Raw genomic sequence first — 19,824 nt, 5'->3', positions numbered from 1 at the left:
CTCTGTAAGTCCAGAATGTTTATGGAGATTATGAAGACTATTAAAGATTCCTTTACAAAGCTCATGGTCAGAGTTTAATTTTATGAAATTTATAAATGGAATCAACAGTACAGTTATGACATTCCTGCCATGGTGCCATATCTCAGCACCATGGTATCTGCTTCAACCATAATATTAGAGGGATTTCCTAGTTAGAAGGATTTTGAATTTTCATGTAAGTTGAATTTCAACGATACCTAACGATGTCACATCCAGAGTGAGCAATTTGTATTTATTCAAGGGGCTAAAAGAAATTCTTAGGGAATAACACTTTTATCACTAAGTGGCTGTGAATCAAAACAGCATTTTGACTATATAGGTTGTCTTATCAATACACAGGTGAAGACTATGGCCCTGGCCAAAAGAAAAGGAAATGAATCCCTTGCCCAGAAAAGAAATTTAAATAATTTTAGGAAATATTGCATGGAAGTGAAATATTAAGCTAAGCATTAATATCCTGAGTTCAGGCCAGGCATTGTGGCTCATGCCTGTAATACCAGCACTTTGGGAGGCCAAGGTGGGTGCATCACCTGAGGTCAGGAGTTTGAGACCAGCCTGGCCAACATGGTGAAACCCAGTCTCTACTAAAAATACAAAAGTTAGCCTGGCGTGATGGTGGGCACCTGTTATCCCAGCTATTCAGGAAGCTGAGGCAGGAGAATCATTTGACCCGGGGGCTGTAGGTTGCGGTGAACCGAGATTGCCCACTGCAATCCAGGCTGGGTGACAGAGGGAAACTCTGTCTCAAAAAAAAAAAAAAAAATTCTGAGTTCAAAATTAATCTTTACCTCTAACATATCACTTGACAGTAATCAAGATAAGAAACTTACTTACAAATATCTTGTTTTCATCTTAATGGAATGGAAATTGTAATAGTAACTACCACATAAGGCTTTTGGGAGAATGAACATAAATATTCTAAACAGTAAAAAAATCTGGCATCACAGTTAATTTCAGTGTGAATATATCTTCTTTATTATAATTGTGACATATTTGAAGAACACTTTTCTGTGACCATTAGTATAGATAAAATTTAATTCCGGTTGTAGGACCTCCACAACAAGTAGACAATAAAACAATCTTCTTTCCCAATTTCTTCAACTCTTTGAAATCATTTGATGTCTTTCAAGATTAGTGTAATAAGTCAGTTAAAAACTTTGAAGATGAACTCTCGAAAACCCAGTAATAGCACTGAGAGATACAACAGCCCCTCTGGATTGATTTTATTTAACTATTGATTTTAGTCCAACACATTCATTTTATTTTGAATATAATTTTTAAAGAAGAAAATGAGGTAAATCTGTAGATTTCTTTGGGTAGTGTGGACAATTTAATAATATTGATTCTTCCAATCCATGAACATGGGACATACTTTCATTAAGTTAAGGATCTTAGAATGAAGAAGTTATTCTAAATTATCCAAATGCCCAATGTAATCACAAAGGACCTTACAAGACTCAGGCAGAGGACGACAAGTACAGAAAAAGAGGGCAATGTGATTGCTGAAGCAAAATACCACACTGCTGGCTCTGAATGTGGAAGAAGGGTTTTTGGGCAAATAAATTTAAGGGCTGGGTGTGGTGGCCTGTGTCTGCAACCCTAGCTACTAAGGAGGCAGATCTGAGAGTCTGAGGATCTCTGAGACAGAGAGTTTGAGACCAACCTGGGCAATAAAGTGAGACCCTTTCTCATACACATGCACACACAGAAGGAATGCTGTTTTAAAAGCTGAAAACACAAGAAAAAGCATTTTGCCCTCTGAACCTCCAGAAAAAGCAAGGCCATGCTGATACCTTGATTTGATTTTTACCCAGTGACATTGATTTTGAAATTTTGACCTCTAGAAATGTAAGGAAATAAATGTATGTTTTAAGCCATCAATTTTGGAGTAATTGATTATAGCAGCCATCAAAAGCTAACACAGGATTAGAACATTTTTCAGTGGAATATTTTAAAATCTCTACTCCAATGCTTTAACAGGCTACCTCTAGTCTACTTTTAGATAGGAGTAGAAAAGTAAGTGTGTTGGACATCCGGATTACTGAGAACTGTAACTATGGCTTAACAAAGTGCTGACAAAGATTTTGGCTCAGGTGACCCTCAGAAAAACAAGGAAACAGCATAATGTGGCGGGAAGATAATTTGGAACTGGAAATATCTGTTTCCAAACATAGGCTCTTATATAGAATAACCATGCTATCTTGGGTGGTCTCTTTGACACATTTGTAAAATGGAATAATACCTATAGTGTCAGATGTTTTATTCTCAGAATTAAAGTAGCTATTATATTATGTGTACAGTGATGGGCAAATGTTATATTTTCAATGATCTATAGCTATATAAGAAGAAAATGGGAAATTTGTTGTTATGTATATTTAATGATTTGGGAACCTAGGGTTCAGAGACTAATTGTTTTATGGATATGGATAGAAGGGCTTGGGCTGGAACCTGATTCCTGGTGAGAATTTCATAAAGTTATCTGCCACTAATTTATGAATCTAAATTTTAACTAAACTTAAGAGGTACATATAAAATTTTCAAAAATATAAATATAAATTTCTTATATTTCAAAAAAGTCTCAAACTTAGAAATCAGTATTAATAAGTAAAAGAGACTCCAATTGCCAAGGCAAAGGGTTCTTCTCTTCTAGATGAAGAACTGCATGCTAGATCTCAAAGATGGAACCCATAGAGAGAGTAGCCACAGAAACAGTCAGGTTTAAATTCTGATTTAATTATTTTTATGGCAGGTCACACCCATACGGCTTTCCTTAATGAAGTATTACGAAATTCTAAGGTGCATCCTAGTTGTTTAAAGTGATTTTTAATTATTCCTTTTTGATTAAAATATACAAGCAAAAAGGTGAGAGTTTTATGAATTTGAGGAGAACAATTTCTGGGGAACTTGCTTATGTTCAAGTTGTTAAGTTGAGCTTTATATAGATTTACAATTCTCTTCGACAGGTTTGGAGGAAAGTAATTCATGCTGTGAACTGTATGGATAAAATTCTGTGCAATGCCAGCTCAGTCTTTTCTTGTGTGCCATCAACCTTCAATATAGAAATACCAATATTTCTTCTGAAAAGGCTTTCAGTTATCGTCTCTTACCATGCAAAATTATATATATGTATGCTTTTCATAAGGTTAAAGTAAAATACAAATATTGTAGTTAATTCCAATGCATTCAGCTTGGGAATGTTTTATTTAGGGAACTTTTCAGTGAATCTAATTTAGTATTATTTAATTTTTATTTTAATTCCTAAAAAGTACATTTTAAAATACAGTATATGCACATTGACATTAAGAAACACAATCTCTGTGTTAATGTTACCACTTTACATAATACTGAGTGCTTAGTGATTGTTGAATTAAAATATAATTATATTTTAACACTTTAACGCATGTTTTCTACAATAGGCAATAGACAAGAAATTCTTTGCTAGTCAAACTATTCACATAGTCAAACTATATGTATTATGCTTTTGTTTACCACTATATCTGAATGCTGAATGATTTGTAACATTATTCACAAAGGGAAATTAAACACATGGTTGTTAAATAGTGAGACATGAACCACCTTCAAATCATCTCACACTTCTATATTTTTTCATGTAGTTTCATGCAATTGTCGAAAACATTTAAATTATTTTGTTACAGTATTAGAATAATATGTATAATTATTTAAAGGAAACAGTTCTATTTTGATTTCCTATTTGTTGTAAATTGAAATTAAAGGATTTTATCCTTTTTACAAAGTAGTTTTAAACATTAGGTTTTGCAGGTAACCCAGCAGTAATTTTCTTTTCAATGCTGGTTATAAATGGGGCCACAGTGAATGCAGTAGTTAAGAGAACTGATTCTGGAATCAGACTCTTGGGGTGCAAATCCATGCTCACACAATTTGTAAGTCTAAGTGAGCCTTCCATCTTGGAGAAGTGTGGACATTTTTTTAATAGGATTTAACAGGACATGGTCATCAGAGTTTAGCTCATTTTAGAAATAGTTGGTCAAGGACAGTTCTCAGGAAAAAAAAATTTTAATGATATAATAGCCATTGCTTGCAAAGTTTAGATTTGATCACAGGGAATCAGAAGAGTTAGTGACTGAAATAATGTGCATGCATTGGTGGAGAGACAAAGGCAACAACAACAAAATAAATAAATTGGGCTATGTAAAAATTAAAAACTGCATCAAAGGGTTTAGTCAATAGGGTAAAAAGGCAAACTATGGAATGAAAGAAAATATTTGTAAATCATATACCCAATACAAAGTTAATATGTAGAATATATAAAGAACTACAGCACAGCAACAACAAAAGCCATACACTCTAATTCCAAAAAAGATAAATGTGCACGAAGCATGTAAGAAGATGCCTGACATTACTAATCATTAGGGAAATCTACGTTGAACGCACAGTGAGATACCACCTCATACCCATTAACATGGCCACTATAAAAAAGAGATAAAATATTTTAGTGACAATGTGAGAAATTAGACAATTGGTAGAAATGTAAAATGGTACAGCATCTGTGGAAAACAGTATGATAGTTCTTCAAAAAATTAAAAGTAGATTTGCCATATGATCCAGCAATTCTACTTCTGGGTATATACCCTAAAGAATTGAAAGAAGAGTAATGAAGAGATATTTGTACACCCCTGTTAATGCTCATAGCATTATTCATAATAGCCAAAAGGTGGAAGCCACCTAAGTGTCCATTTATAAGTAAAAGGATAAATAAAATGTGGTATAGACATACAATGGAGTATTAGACTTAAAAATGAATTCAATTCTAACACTTGCTACAACATGGTTGAACCTTGAGAATATTATATTCAATGAATTTAGTCACAAAAAGACTTATAGAAAGATATGACAAATTGTCAAATTCATGGGGACAAAAGTAGAATGGTAATTGATAGGGGCTGGTAGAAAGGAAAACAAAGAGAACTGTTTAATGGGATTAGAGTTTTAGTTTCGCAAGATGAAAGGAGTTCTGGTGATTGGTTGCAAAACAACATAAATGTACTCAACACTACTGTGATGTACTTAAAAATTGTTGAGATGGCAAATTTTGTTTTATCTGTCTTTCATCATCATTATTATAAAGAGAGAATATTGGAAATATGGTCTTGCAAAAGTCACAGTGAAAATTCCTTGGAGCATTATGTTTCTCACAGTAATATCAGGCAAGTTATTTAGCTCTCTCTGCTTCCGTTTTCTTATATTTAAAATAGTAACACCGTCTTTGTTGGGAAGATTAATGAGTTTATACATTTAAGATCCTTCAAACAATTCTTGGAACATAATAGCACTATAAAACTGTTCACAATTACTATTTTAATTCAAACTGAATTCCTCTTACCAGTAGATGATAGCAGAAGGGAGCATTGCCCATAGTTGCAAGTACAGTGAAAACCATTAAAAGCTGTATCATCATCTCAGTAGTATCAAAAAGTTATATCTTGAAGTAGCCTTTATCAATTGATAGCTTTTTCAAAAATATAATATGCCTTAGCTTTCAAAATACTTGTCAAAATATACTGAGTAGCACTTTAATTCAACCCCAAAGTTTGTGTTAAACTTTACTCTTTATTTTAAAAGAACTTCTAGGTAATACCATTCAGGACATAGGCATGGGCAAGAACTTCATGTCTAAAACACCAAAAGCAATGGCAACAAAAGCCAAAATTGACAAATGGGATCTAATTAAACTAAAGAGCTTCTACACAGCAAAAGAAACTACCATCAGAGTGAACACGCAACCTACAGAATGGGAGAACATTTTTGCAATCTACTCATCTGACAAAGGGCTAATATCCAGAACCTATAAAGAACTCAATCAAATTTACAAGAAAAAAACAACCCCATCAAAAAGTGGGCAAAGGATATGAACAGACACTTCTCAAAAGAAAACATTCATACAGCCAGCAGACACATGAAAAAATGCTCATCATCACTCGCCATCAGAGAAATGCAAATCAAAACCACAATGAGATACCATCTCACACCAGTTAGAATGGCAATCATTAAAAAGTCAGGAAACAACAGGTGCTGGAGAGGATGTGGAGAAATAGGAACACTTTTACACTGTTGGTGGGACTGTAAACTAGTTCAACCATTGTGGAAAACTGTGTGGCGATTCCTCCAGGATCTAGAACTAGAAATACCATTTGACCCAGTCATCCCACTACTGGGGATACACCCAAAGGATTATAAGTAATGCTGCTATAAAGACACATGCACACGTATGTTTATTGTGGCACTATTCACAATAGCAAAGACTTAGAATCAACCCAAATGTCCATCAGTGACAGACTGGATTAAGAATATGTGGCACATATACACCATGGAATACTATGCAGCCATAAAAAAGGATGAGTTTGTGTCCTTTGTAGGGACATGGATGCAGCTGGAAACCATCATTCTCAGCAAACTAACACAAGAACAGAAAACCAAATACTGCATGTTCTTACTCATAGATGAGAATTGAACAATGAGATCACTTGGACACAGGAAGGTGAACATCATACACCGGGTCCTATTGTGGGGAGGCAGGGGGAGGGATAGCATTAGGATATATACCTAATATAAATGACAAGTTAATGGGTGCAGCACACCAACATTGCACACGTATACATATGTAACAAACCTGCACATTGTGCACATGTACCCTAGAACTTAAAAAAAAAAAAAAAAGAACTTCACAACACAATTTGATTTCTGTTAAATTCACTTAGAAGTCTCTGTGAATATGTTTTGTAAGTTACTTTACCATCTTCAGAGAAACAGATAATGCCAATAATATTTTCAGAGAATCCTAGTTTTGAAAATTACTACTTGATGTCATAGAAATTCAGTATATTGTAATCAGCTGCAGAATAATGGGATTATCCAGAGAAAAATCTGTAGCAAACACACGTTAGTAATGGTGGACCTAATTTGTGGGAGGATACTTCTTTGGGCCTTGACATGGCCAAGACTTCTTAAAATGTTGAAAATAGCAACTGTAAATGACATAAACACATAACAGGCAAAAAATAGCTTTGTACCATTTACAACACATTAAGAAATGCACATTAATCTATTTTTAATTCTGTTTTACATTTAGAAGTAATATTACTACTACTACTACTACTACTTTATGTATCTTCAGAAACTGTAATTAATACTATTGCTTTTGTATCATAGTGGGGGTTAACATATTTTTCATAAATTTTTTTATCCAATCTTATTTATAAAAATAAGTTACTTGTTATAATTTTTAAAGAAATTATTTTTGAAAAATAAACACTTTTATCCATCCTATAAAATTCAACATCTTCTCTCATTAAATTTTTTATGGGTCCCTGAGGAGGACTGAATTGGACTGTTTCATCTTCTTTTATTTCCTGTATTTACCCTTTGACAGAGGTGCTAATGAGCAAAAAATTAGTGCTAAACATGAGCCTTAGGAGGGAGGAAGCAGAAATAAGACTGGCAAAGAAAAATGTATCAACAGAGTAATCTGTTTCTAAACAAAGGATGCTGTTTGCTCCAATGCAATGTCAGAAATTTTGTAATCCAGGTGGAATTATACATACTTAAGATTAGGTAGCCAGAGTCTTACATTTTCCAAGAATGTTGTTAGAGATCGGCCATAATTGAATTTATCTCTCAAGAGAAAACAGGCTATATCACATTAATAATAGTGATATTATTTGGCATGGAGCATTTTCAAGGAGAGAGACTATCACAGTATTTGCTGTTTAGATATTTAAAAATGTCTCAGATAGCTTTGAACTATTTTCTTTTTGCTGTATTACAATTAGAATATGTAATAAGCATGTACATTTAGGGAAATTTTGCCATTAAGTTATATTTAGTGCTCTAACATCCCATTTCTATGTCTTTATCCTCAATTTTGCATATTGCATGGCACCCTTTTCCATTTCTTCAAAGGATTTAGAATGCTTGTGTTTTTTATTATTCTTCTAATTTGTCCCTTTTCCTGTACAAATTATCAAATCCTATCCAGTAGCATCTCTAACTAGTCACACATTGTTTTTATTTATATATATGTGTGTGTATATACATGTATATATGTATGTATATATGTAGGTAGATATATGTGTATATATGTAAGTGTATATATATGCCAATATATTATCACACATTGGTGTGTGTGTGTGTATATAGATATATATATATGTGTGTGTGTGTCAATGTATTAAGTTTTCCAGTGGTTTTTACCATATTTCGAATTCTAACATAAAATGTTTAAGAAATTTACATTCATAAATGTGCACATAACGGACTTTTTGGACTGGTGCCATTATAGTCTGAATTTTACACCTCTGCCATTCATATGTCAAAGTCCTAATTCCTGGTACCTGAGAATGTGATTGTATTTGGAGGTAGGGTCTTTACAAAGATTATTAAGTTAATATGAGGTAATTAGGGTGTTCCCTAGCCCAATATGACTGTATCCTTATAAGAAGAGGACATTTTATAGACAAATGAGAAAATGGAAGATAATTTGAAGACACAGGGAAAAGACAGCCATCTATAAGCCAAGGAGAAAGGATCTGAAATAGATCCTTCTCTCATAACTAGAAGAAACCAATCCTGCTAACATCTTGATTTCAGACTTCTAGCCTCCAAAACTGTGAGAATAAGTTTGTTTTCTAAAACACTCGTTTTGTGGTACTCTTTTATTGCAGCCTAGCAAACTTATGCAGGTGTCTACTTTAATATTCCTCAAAACATCACATAGTCACTGCCTATTTATCAATACAACCAAATGTATTCAAGGGAGCATACATTGTAGTCTTCTCTTTTTGAAGTAAATAAAATGAAAAGGAATTCAATACATATATTTATTCAGTGTTTACTACTTTAAAACTTTGAACAATACCATAGAAGATACCAAGGCCCTGGTCTCAAGAAACTTAAACCCAATGAGGAAGACAAACTGATATGGTTTGGATATTTGTCCCTTCCAAATTTCATGTTGAAATGTGGTTTCTAATTTTGGAACTGGGGCCTGGTGGGAGGTGACTGTATCATGTGGAAGGATCCCTTGTGAATGTTTTAGTACCTTCCCCTTGGTAATATTTGAGTTCTCATTTAGTTACTTCACATGAAATCGTATTGTTCAAAAGAGTTTGGGACCTCCCTCTTTTCTCTCTTGTTTCATATCTTCCCATGTGGCACTGCCTGCTTTCCCTTCACTTTCCACCAAGATTCCAGAGGCCCTCACCAGAAGCAGATGCTGAAGCCTTGTTTGCATAGCCTGCAGAACTGTGAGACAATTACATTTCTTTACAAATTACTCTTTCTCAGATATTTCCTTACAGTGATGCAAAAATAGACTACACAGAAAGTTGGTACCAGCAGTGGGGTGTTACGATAAAGACACATGAAGATGTGGATGTGGTTTTGGAACTGGGTAACAGGTAGAGGCTGAAGATTTTGGAGAGATCAAAAGAGGATAGAAAGATAAATGAAAGCCTGGAACTTCTTAATTACTGGTTAAATGGCTGTGACCACATTGCTGATAGAGATATGGATAGTGAAGGCCAGGCTGATGGGGTCTCAGATAGAATTGAATTTATTGGGAACTGGAGTATAGGACAAGTGTGTTATGCCCTAGTGAAGAGCTTAGTTTCATTGTGTCCATTTTCTAGGGCTCTGTGGAAGTTTGAACTTAAGAGTGATAACCTAGAATATCTTATGAAAGAAAATTCTAAGCAGCAAAATATTCAAGAAGTGGTACGGTTGCATCTAACCCATGATCAAGAGAAAATAAATGGCTTAAAGTTTGAAATTGCATTTAAAATGGAAGCAGAGCATAAAACTTTAGAAAATTTTCAGCCTGGCCCTGTAACAGAGAAAGAATCCCAGCAGGCTGTGAAGAAAACACTTACTAGAGAGATTAGCATGACTAGAAGGGAATCAAGTGCTAATATCTAAAACAGTGTGGAAAAGGCCTTGGAGATAATTCAAGGCAGCCCGTCCCATCACTGTCCAAGGGCCTGGGAGGAAAAATAGTTTTAGGGGCTAGGCACAGGGTACTACTGACATGCACAGACTCGGGACACTGCTCCCCACATCCTGACCACTCTGGCTGCAGTTGGGGCTCACAGACCCCAGGTACAGCTCAGGCTGCCACTGTGAAAAACAAAAGCTGCCAAACGCCTTTACAGTTTCCATGTAGTGTTAAACCTGCAAGTTCACAGGATGCAAGAGTAAAGGCGGCTTGGTAGCTCCCACCTAGATTCCAGATGGTGTATGGGAAAGCCTGGTAGCCCAGACAGAAGCCTGCAGAGGAGTGAAGCCCCCATATAGAAATTCTACTCAGGTGATGCTGAGGGGAAATGTAGAGTTGGATCTCCAACACAGAGGCCCCACCAGAGTACTACTTAGTGGAGCTGTGAGAAGGGTGCTGCCACTCTCCAGACCCAAGAATGGCAGAACATTCAGCAACTTAAAACATCAGCATGGAAAAGTCACAGGCACTACATTACAACCCATGAGAGCAACCACAGGAAGAACATCCTGCAAAGTCACAGAGGTGAAGTTGCTCGAGGCCGTGGAAGCCCACCTCTTGCAATAATGTGCCCTGGATGTGTGACATGGAGTCAAAGGAAATTGTTTTGGAGCTTTAGTATTTAATCATTGTCCTATGGTATTTCAGACTTATGTGGAAGCAATTGTCCCTTTCTTTTGCATGCTTTTTCTCTTTTGGAATGGGAATACATACCCAAATGCCTGTACTATCATATCTTGGCAGTAAATAACTTGTTTTTGATCTCACAGGCTTAGAAGTGGAAGGAACTTACCTACAGATGAGAATTTGGACTTGGGTCTTGAAACCTGGGACTTTTGAGTTAATTCTGGAACAAGTTAAGATCTTTGGGAACTATTGCAAAGGCAATGTTGTATATTGAAATGTGAGAAAGGCAAGATATTTGGGGAGTCAAGAATAGCATAATATTGTTTGGATATTTATCTAGTCCAAATCTCATGTTAAAATATAGTTTCCAGTGTTAGAAGTGGGGTCTGGTGGGAGGTGATTGGATTATTGGAGCAGATTCCTCATGAATGGTTTAACACCATCCCCTTGGTGATAACTGAGTTCTCAGTTCATGTGAGACATGGTTGTTTAAAAGAGTCTGCTACCTCACCCTTCTCTCTTTTGCTCCCTCTCTCACCATGTGACATCGCCTGCTCTCCTTTTACCTTCTGCCATGGCTGTAAGATTTCTGAGGACCTGAACAGAAACAGATGTTGAAGCCATGCTGTTACAGCCTGCAGCACCATAAGCCAATCAAACCTTTATTAATTACTGCATCACAGTTATTCCTTTATAGTGATGCAGAAATTGACTAACACAGAGACATACAAATCATTTTACTAAATATGTGCTCATTTACAGCTACGTAAATGGCTATCAATTTATTGCAAAGCACAATGAAGCTATCTTAGAAGTCCAGTTGGGGTACAAGGATAGGAGAGAAATAAATTACAATGAAATATATTGATACATTTTTTTCTAGAAGGAGCATTTACGGTGAAACTTGGAACCATATTTCTACCAGCCAAACTGAGTGAAAGGATGTGATAAATGAAAATAAATGGCCTGTGATAAATTGTAAATGTTAGACTATACAGGGTATGTTCAAGAAACAAAATAGGGATAGTCACATGGGGAAAATAATGAGAAAGGATTAAAAATTATAATCAATTTAGAAAAATAATATTAAGGTTAATTTAGAAATAAAGCAGTATGCAGAACAGTGAAGAAAATGCTAAAGAAATAAAGTACTAAACAATAATATTTTATACACAATGAATATTTTCTTAACCTCATTTTAATTGCTTATAAAATCAACTTTATGAAACCTCTCACACATAAAATAAAATTCAAGTAAAAATCATCTACTTCCTTTTTAATGCAGTTACAAGACAAGTCTGGACATTTCCTATATAGAAATTCTGATTCTGCCATAGAATGAAACCAAAAAGAATTTGGGGTAAAATTAGCAGGTTTACGTAACGATAATACTGTTTGCAGAAAATTTTTCTTTTCTTTGTTATTTTTCTGTATATTCTTTCATTGCAGTTTTGGTAGTTATAGTACAGTCTTTTAATTATATTCATCCTAAAATTCACATAATAGAGATACGCATAATTTTGGTAGAGGCTTTCATTTTTGTTGCCTAAATATCAGTATTGTCTCTGGAGGTCTTGATAGTAAAGAAACATATTTAGTTATGGCAAGGCTTTGGCTAAGAATAGTTTTGTCACCTTATGTTTGACATACTATTATGCTGAGCATTATGCAAAGCAATGTTATATAGAATCTATTTGTTCAGATAGGTAGTTACTAAATCACGAGGTCAAGAAAATTATGGCATTTCAGCCAGACTATAATACAGACTTCTTACACCTCTGTTTAGAAAATAGACTTGACTTATTCCTGACCTAATGAATCAGATTTTTAATGTCTCTTTTTTCATTATGGAATTATTTCTTGAATAAATGAGGGCAAATGGAGTGACTTATTTCCTATTTCATTCAAAAAATGGTACAAGTTCAAGTGGTTTATGTGATTGGAAAAAGAAAAACCTCACTAAATTTAATTAGAGTCACTCCCATACTTTCTCATTTTCTTTTAATACAAGTATTTATCTTACTAAAGAGCTTAATAGGAATATAAATGTCAATAAGTAAATGAAACTACAGCCAAATAGATAATGGAGAAATGTGTCTCCAGGCAGAAAAATAAGCCCTGGGTCAAAAATTGTAACTTTTTTCAATAAGAAGATGTAGTTTCAAGGTTTTCTTTGAAAAATTGACTCATATTGTTTAAGTGAGGCATGTAGCTTTTGAATGCTAAGATTGTTTCAAAAATGAAAATTTAAAACTTTACACTTGATAAATTCATAGTATAATAGCATGAGGAGCCCTTCAGACCAGCTCCCCAGTGAAATGGTAAAAACAGTGTGTTTCTTTTTTAACAAATACAACAATTTCAAAGCTCTGGAGATTATTCTAATGGGAAGATAACAAATTTTTTAAAATTATTCAAGAAAGTTTGTGAAAATTAGGTAACAAATGGGAAAATGTGTAGTATTCAAACCAAGAATGTGTTCTTCCTTTACCTCTCCAGTCTAAGACAAAACCTCCAGGCTAATGCAGCCAAGAACATACAGTTTCATCTCCTGCCAGCTCCAAGTCAAAAGAATTTCCTCCCCGGAGGAACAATACATCAGCATTTCTCAACTTGTCCTCTGCTACTTATTGCCATGGCTAAGTTCTGGGTAAATGTGGTTGAGACATGAGACTTCTTCCTTTCGCCCAGATTTCACTTATGAAACGGAGACTTTATACATGGCACCATGAAAATAAGTGATTCCCAAGTACCCTTGCCCTGGCTTATAAGTTAGTGGTTTCTTGCCAGGAGAGACAAACCAAGAAGACCCCAGGCTACTTTCCATCTGCTCCCTTAATTCTTAGCATCAAAAGTGACAGCATCACTCAAAGAAAAGTATGTTCTTGTTTCCATGTCTAGGTCTACAGCCAATGCACTGAGATATTTTCTGAAATGGAAACATAACATAAGTAGTTTCATATTTCTTTGCAATAGGACCTGGAGAAGTCCAAGCCTAAGGGTGCTCCCTAGAACAGTGGAGGTTGAGCCGAAAGGCAATTAAGAGATTTCCACATTTTATGCCTAATGAAGATTCAGGATAAATTGTAGGGTGGCCAATTTGCAAGAGAGAGCCAAAAAATAAAAATAAAAATGAAAAGAAGCAGCAGGAGAGGAGGAGGAGGGGATGGGGAGAGGGAAGGGATGTGGAGGTGGAGGGGGGTGGAGCAGAGAGGGTGGGGAGGGGAGAGGGAGGGGAGGGGGGAGAGGAAAAGAGAGGGGAGAGGGAGAGGAAGAGGGAGGGGGAGGGGATGGGAGAGGGAGGGGAGAGGGAGGGAGAGAGGGAGGGAGAGGGAGTAGTAACAATTGCTATAATATATAATATAAAATGTCCACTTTCAGCAAAATAAAAAAAAAGACAAGAAATAAAGTATAACACAAGCACTGCACTGGGGAAAAAAGAACACAGGTCATATACACTGCTTTTGAAAGAGAACAGAAGTAAGATTTGACAGATACATAAGTAAAATAACAATTTTATGAGGAAAATAAAATAAAAATACTTATAAGTAACTATTATGAATATTTTCAAAGAATTCAAAGAAAGCATGAGAGAAGCAAAGGAAGGTATGGTGTTGATGTTACATAAAATAGAGAATATTACTAGTAAGATATAAATTAGAAGGAAAAATAAATGAAAATTTTGTAGTTAAAAATCACAATAACTAAAATGAGAAATTTACAGGAGAGATGCTATGATAGATTTTAATTGATAGAAAACAGATTTAACAAACTTGAATATAGACCTATAGATATGCAATCTGAAAAACAGAGAGAAAGGAAGAAAAATAGAGTTTCAGAGAAATCTTTGACAATATTAATGCACCAATATATGTGTAATAGGAGTACTAGGAGAAAGTAGGAAAAAAAGCAGAAAAAAAAAATTTTAAGAAATAACTACTCATGACTTTCCAAATTTAATTGAAAAGTGATATTGTATGTATCCAGAAAGCTTAATGAGCTCCAAAAAGGAAAAAATATCAAATGGATCCACCGACACACAGCATAGTAAATATGCCAAGAGTCAAAGACAAGCAGGAACTCTTGAAAGCACCTAGAAATAAATCACTTGTCATGAAAACCTCAGTAAGAACAACAGCTAACTTATCAACAGAAACAATGGAAGTCAGAAGGCAGAGGACTAATCTATTCAACTGATAAAATAAAAATTGTCAACTGGCGAGTCTTTATTTAAAAAATGAAGGTAAAACTAAGACATTTTCAGATAAACAAAAACTAGTGATTTTTTTTTGGAGGGAGGGGCATACCCACCTTATAAGTAATATTAAAGGAAGCTGTTTAGATGAAAAGTGACCCCACATGCTAATTCAATTCCACACAAAAATATAAAGAGGAACAGTAATGTTAATTATGTAATTATAAAATAAAATATAAATGAAAATACTTCTTTAACTGATTTTAAAAGAAATTACATAAAATTATATGTCTATAATATATTGTCAGGCTTATAACATATCAAGCTGCAACTTTTACTAATATTTGCCACTAGCAACACAAACAAAAGAGGTCAGTGGGAGAAAAGCTGTATCAGACTGAGAAAATGTTTAGAGAGAAATATATATAGCAATAATACCATAAACGGAAGACAAATGAATAGAAATATATAGGAATAATATTTGTATATATCGCTGAGATTAAGCTAGTATAAACTTGAAGGTGATTTTGGAACATATACATAAGCATATATATAAAACCAAAAGCTTATTCTTTGAGAAGATCAACAAATGGACACACTTTTAGCTAGATTGACCAATCTCGCTTATAAATAAATAAATATATGTATATGTGTACACACACACACACACACCCCGTTCTGGAACAACTAAAAAAACCCTCAAACCTTTACATAAAGTAAAATATATTAAAGTAAAATGCCTCATAAAATAATATTTGCCTGGGCACGGTGGCTCATGCCTATCATACTAGCACTTTGGGAGGCTGAGGCGGGTGGATTGCCTGGGGTCAGGCAATCATCCTGGCCAACATAGCAAAACCCCATCTCTACTAAAAATACCAAAAATTAGCTGGGTGTGGTGGCAGGCACTTGTAATCCCAGCTACTAGGGAGGCTGATACAGGAGAATCACTTGAACCCAGGAGGTGGAGGTTGCAGTGAGCCATCAGATCATGCTACTGCACTCTAGCCTGGGCAACAAGAGGGAAACTCCACCTCAAATAATAACAATAATGATATTCACCCAATTAAGAATATTTTTAGAGAAAAGAAAATATAGGCCAGGTGTGGTGGCTCACACCTGTAATCCCAGCACTTTGGGAGGCTGAGGTGGGTGAATCATGAGGTCAAGAGTTGAAGATCAGCCTGGCTAAGATGGTGAAATCCCATCTCTACTAAAAAGGCAAAAATTAGATGGGTGTGGTGGTGCACACCTGTAATCCCAGCTACTCAGGAGGCTGAGGCAGAAGAATTGCTTGAATCTGGGAAGCGGACGGAGGTTTCAGTGAGCCGAGATCATACCACTGCACTCCAGCCTGGGTAACAGAGCAAGACTCTGTCTTAAAAAAAAAAAGAAAAAAAAAGTATAAAGAAAAAAATACATGAGACACATAAGCAAAATTAAATTAAAAGACACAAATCCAACATTATTTATACTCACATTAAACATAAATGAATAAAAAATGTAATCAAAAGGCAGCTATTGTAAGACTGGATTTAAAATTCTGACTGCATACTATATACAGCTCCTTGATTTAAAATATAAATTTATTGAAAATAAAAAGATGATTAAAGATATATTATACAAGCAGCAACCACAGAATTAGTGGCTATAATAATTCTAGGCAGATAATGAAACAAAATATGTTATTGAGTTAATAACTTTTTTTTTTTTTTGAGACAGAGTTTTTTTTTTTTGAGACAGTCTTGTTGCCCAGGCTGGAGTGCCATGGCACCATTTCAGCTCACTGAAACCTCCGCCTTCCAGGTTCAAGTGATTCTCCTGTCTCAGCCTCCTAAGGAACTGGGATTACAGTGCCTGCCACAATGCCCAGCTAATTTTCTGGGGTTTCACCTTGTTGGCCAGGCTAGTCTTGAACTGCTGACCTCTCAGGTGATCCACCCACCTTGGCCTCTCAAAGTGATGGGATTACAGCTGTGAGCCACCACGCCTGGCCCATATTTTTTATTATTATAAAATGATATATAATTTTATCATTATACAATTTTATCATTCTATAATTTTATATTAAGAGAAACACTTTATAATGATAAAAACATGTAATGATAAAATGTGAGTTCATCAAGAAGATACAATAGTTATAAATATATATGTATCAATAGTAACAGAGCACCAATTTACATGAAAAAAATCTGATGAAAGTAGAAAAAGACAAGCTGAAAAAATGGTTGCATACATCACTGCACCACTTTCTGTAATGGATAGAACAATTAAACAAAAAATAAAGGAAATAAATGATTTAGCACTATAAGCCAACTAGACCTGGAAGACATCTACAAAACACATCACAATAATAGAAGGTACACTTTCCTCAAGTGCACATAGAACACCTCCATGATAGACCATAGCTTAGACCATATCCTGGCCATAAAGCAAATGTTAATAAATGTAAAAAGAGAGAAATAATGTGAAATATCTTTTGTGATTGCAATGGAATAAATTTAGAAATCAATCAAGCAAAAAATTAGGAAATTCACAAATGTGGATATTGAAAAATATTTAGAAATGTTTAACTACTGGGTCAAAGAAATCAAAAGAGAAATCAGAAAATACTTTGAAATGAATGAAAATGAAGAAAAAGCATAACAATATTTAATGGGGGTACAGACAGAGCAGTCCTTATTGGGGGACTTATAGCTGTACATGGATATATCAAGAAGAGAAATTTCTAATCCATAACCCAGCTTTCCACTCTGAGACACTGAACAAAAGAGCAGAGTAAGCCTAAATCAAGCATGCTAAAGGAAGTAATAACAATTAGAGCTAAGATTCATGAGAGAATAGAAAAATAATACACAAAATCAATGGGTCCAAAATCTTATTTTTTGAGAAGATGAACAAATGGACAAACTTTTAGTTAGACTGTTCAAGAAAAAAAGTGAATAGAAACAGAAATAAAAGAGGTTTTTCTATTCATCATGCAGAAATAAAATATCAGGAAGGAATACTATAAACAATTGTATGCCAATTATATAACATAGATGAAATTGACAATTTTTAAAGAAAGATACTGATTACTAAAACTGACTCAACAGAAATAAAAAATTAAATAGGACATACAACAAGTTAATTAATATTAGTAACAATAATAATAAATCTATTCATAAAGAAAAAGCCCAACCCAGGAGCCTTCATTACTATATTCTCCCAGAAATTATAAAAAGTCATTTTACCAACTCTTGACAAACTCTTTCAATAAGTAAAAGAGAAAATACTATTTCTCAACTCAATTAGGTCATTGTTAATCTGAAACCAAAACCAGACAAAGACATCACAATAAATGAAAACTACAGACCAATATCTTTTACAAATATGTATTCAAACTCTTACCAAAATAGTAACCAAATTTATAAGGCAGCCCTTCATAAAAAGCAGGCTGGAACACTCAGGCATAATCTAGGCAACAGTCTTTAGTTATTAAATCAAACACTATTCTATGTCTTGCTGTAAAGACATTTTATAGATATAGTTTAAGTCCATAATCTGCTGACTTTAAGTAGGTAAAATCATCTCAGATAGATAATCTGGGTGTTCTTGAATCAAAGAGCTGAGAAGCTTTAAGAACAGAACTGAGGCTTCCCTTAAAAAGAAGAAATTCTGCCCGTGAAATACAGATTCAACCTGCACATGAAAGATTTGACCTGCTCTTCCTGGCAACCTGCCCCATGGACTTCAGACCTTCTTAGCCAGCTCCCACAATTGCACACATTAATGCCTTGCAATAACTCTGTAAACAAATGTCTTCTACTGGCTCTGTTTCTCTGGTTGTACCTTAACAGATAGAATTAGATTTAGATTATTTTTGTTTTCACAAACTACCATGAATCAAATTAGATGACATCTGTTTCCAGTAACCAGCATCATACCTGAATTTGAATAATAGTTTAGTTTTTAAGACAAGAAATACGTATCTATAAAAAGTCAGTTCAGAGAGACCTGGAGTAAAGTGGCAGAGTGAGACTCTCCAAAATCATCCACTGACAGAATCATCAATTTGAACAACTATCCATGCATGAGAAAACCTTCACAAGAGCTAAGGAAACAAGATGTGAGTTCACAGTACCTGGTTTAAACATAATAATGAGTGAAGATTCATTGAAGAAGTTCTACATTATCCATGTCACCCTTGCCTCAACCCCAGGCAGCACAGCACAGATAGACACCAGCTGATTGTGGAGAAGGAAATAAAATAAACCAGGACTTTGCCTTGGAATCAGTAGAGGCCCCACTGCTGTAAAACCGAGTGCTGGGCAGATCCCCAGGCCAGCACCAGTGGGCAGAGCCTCTGGACAAGTGCCAGTGCCAGATAGGAACCTGTGGCCATGTCAAGAGAGAATCAAGATCTAATCCACATCATCACTGGCTGACTACAGTGGCCTTGAACACTGAACAAACCTCAGTGGCAGGCAGGCCACAGTGGTCATGGCCTTAGGTATACTCCAATGCTATGATGGTCTCAGAGATCATGGACTTTAAATGAGACCCAGCACTATGTCAGCCTCAGCAGTTACAGTATTCCTGCTACAGAGGTCCTAGGCTTAGGGGACTCCCTAGTGCTTCAACAACTTAAAGACCTCGCAGTCACCTAACTTCACTTGCCTTGAATCTATGGAGAGCACTGCTGCTAAAGGAGCCTCCCAAAGAAAGCCAGGCTGTGAAAACTTGATTAGATACCGATATCAATGCACAGACTTTGATACACAGCCACAAGGATTAAGATCAAGTAGGGAAATAAGACATCACAAATGGACAAAATAATGTGACAGTGACTGATCCTAAAGAGATGGTGATGTAGGCACCACCTGAAAAAAAATTCAAAAGAACTGTTTTATGGAAACTATGCAAACATGAACAAAATAAAAAATTAATAAATTTA

At 35.1% G+C, this 19,824-nt stretch overlaps 1 long non-coding RNA gene across 1 annotated transcript in view; it reads right to left on the bottom strand.

Annotated features, from left to right (window-relative positions):
- Positions 1–19,148, bottom strand: part of LOC144334858 (uncharacterized) — a 43,462-nt gene extending 24,314 nt beyond the window's left edge. The window contains exon 1 of the long non-coding RNA XR_013405113.1: positions 19,012–19,148. This is a non-coding gene — a long non-coding RNA (uncharacterized LOC144334858). The remainder of the gene's footprint in view (positions 1–19,011) is intronic.
- Positions 19,149–19,824: the final 676 nt, after the last annotated feature.

This window comes from Macaca mulatta, chromosome 15, assembly GCF_049350105.2.
Source record: "Macaca mulatta isolate MMU2019108-1 chromosome 15, T2T-MMU8v2.0, whole genome shotgun sequence".
NCBI lineage: Eukaryota > Metazoa > Chordata > Mammalia > Primates > Cercopithecidae > Macaca > Macaca mulatta.
This window is presented reverse-complemented; position numbering and strand designations above follow the sequence as displayed.